Genomic DNA, 2,247 nt, shown 5'->3' with positions numbered 1-2,247 from the left:
TGAGAGGAAAATCTGTGCTATGAATAGAATGCTAATACTGGAGATTTTTCTCGAATCCACATTTTACCCATTTTATATACTGTCTATATGTAAGTAGGCATGCTTTTAAAATGCTGCCTTTTTTTTTTCCTACAGTAAAAATAGCTTGCTGCTTATTGAAAAACAAGGCAGACCTGTGCCTCAAAATCCAAATGAAACTGCTGCTTAGCTGAGGCTCTAAAGAGGGCATTTATATGTTGTGGAATGAATGGCATGCCTGCGCTAGCTCTCGCGGGCAGGATATTTCCAAGGTATCAGACTGAGCTGTATGTACTGCTGTCTTCCCCCTTTGGATAGCAAGGTTTCTCCCTTAGCAAAGGCTGAGGGATCCCTTGCTACATTTAGAGGAGTGGGGTGGGCAAGGGGGGCAGAGGAGGGCTGTAAAATACTTAGTAAGGTAATTGTATGTGTTAAATTTCTTGTTTTTATTTCTTTTTCTTCCACCCAAACTGCCCTGCGATAGTTTGTAGGCTCCTTGTACTTTGCAAGTTGGCGTTGTTTTTTTAATCATTGTTCTTTGAGCAGTGTAGCTAGGAATTTCCTGTTCACGTTTTACTACAATGGTTTGTTTAAAATGACAGACCGCAGTCTTTTTTCCTGACCTAAAACTAGATTAGCCTTGAATGTTGGACAAGTCAGACAAATAAAGAGGACAGACGGTATTTGCTTATGTCATGGAGGGTGGCCTTTTAACCGGGCTCAGTTGTATCAAATACCACAAGTCACGTTTCTTAAATATTTATTAAGACAAATAAACACAGTTATTGTATGAACTGGCAAGTCTCCAAATTCCTATCTCTTTGATTCTCATGGGTGAGTCACTTTTAATCAGAAGAAATATTTTTAATAAAGACTTAGATATTTACTACATGGCCAAATCCAGGGTTAACTCAGTTCCCTACTCTCCCCCTGTTGTTATATTTACAAAATGCAACAAAACAATCGTCAGCAAAGTTCAAGTTACAAAACATGGCAGCAAAACAGCCAGAAAGTGCTGAAAATGGGAATGAACTTGTAGTTTCTCAATGCATCTGGTGTTTATTTTAAAGAAGTAATCTTCCCATGTACCACCATAAATTTGCTTTCAAATTAGGGGAGAAAAAAAAGTCTCCCAAGCCCAACAGTGTTTGATTCAGAAGGAACTGCAGCATCCTTACACAGCTTCTGTTTATGTAGGACAAGTTCCTTGTATAACAGTGCTAATATGCAAACTACACACCTGTATGGATGGAGCGGTACAGGTAATACCGCTGTTGATTTTTATCTGGAGAGAGATCAAATCTCTTAAAAACAAAGCACGACCCCCCTTCAGATTTTTAGTTTATAAAAGAGCTACCATAGCATGAATTGTGTTGTGGCACAGCACAAGAATACTATGCAGTTCTGGAGGTCTGGTGCACCAACTGGTTTTCAAGGGGCTGCAGAGCATCAGGCTCCAGAATGTGCACTCGATGCAGTGCTCTTAGGTATTTTCTATGCAAGAATGTCTGTGCAAATGTGCATGTAAAATTCCAATAAACACGCTAAATTAATTTTCAAGCTGGGAGATGTCAGATTTGTGAAGTTGTGGTGTCTGTAGCTGATATGACACACAGGCATGTCATTACAAGGGTGTTGCCAGTTAAAATACTCAGCTGTTACGGTATTTCCAGCTTAGCATCTAACTTTGTTCCACCCAGCAAACAGTCACATAAATAGGACTAGCTGTGGATTTTTTAAAGGAAATATTTAATGTATTTTTAAAGAAAATAACTTTTGGAAGGGAAAATATTTGGGTAGTTTGCACGTGAATGTCTAGGGTAGGGCAGGGAGATGCCTTGCAGGATACCAAACTTGCTGCGCTAAAGAAGCTTGCAGTGGATGTGGAAAATGTCACCATTTATATAAATCAGGTATTTCCGTGAGTCCCGGAACTAACAAAGCCTGGTTTCCTGTGGATTTGTGTCTTACAGCTGATTGACTTCAGTGTCTGGGAAGGTGAATGTTCTGCTGGATGCTTTCTGCCTTGCATTTGGGGTATTTGCATCCACTTGCTCCCTAGTGGTTTTTGTGATACCCAAGGAGGTGTGAGCATGAGCTTCTCGTTCTGCTGGGCCTCCTGTGTGCTCCAGGCTCCATAAGTATTTGAATGGCTTGGGGGCTTTCAGCAAAATTTGAAGTTGATTGAAGGAGTAGAAGCCAAATAGACTTCTAACAGTAACTATTACA

The sequence above is a fragment of the Meleagris gallopavo genome, chromosome 1 (genome assembly GCF_000146605.3).
Source record: "Meleagris gallopavo isolate NT-WF06-2002-E0010 breed Aviagen turkey brand Nicholas breeding stock chromosome 1, Turkey_5.1, whole genome shotgun sequence".
Lineage (NCBI taxonomy): Eukaryota > Metazoa > Chordata > Aves > Galliformes > Phasianidae > Meleagris > Meleagris gallopavo.
The sequence above is the reverse complement of the archived record's forward strand: the minus strand, read 5'-3'. Positions refer to the sequence as shown.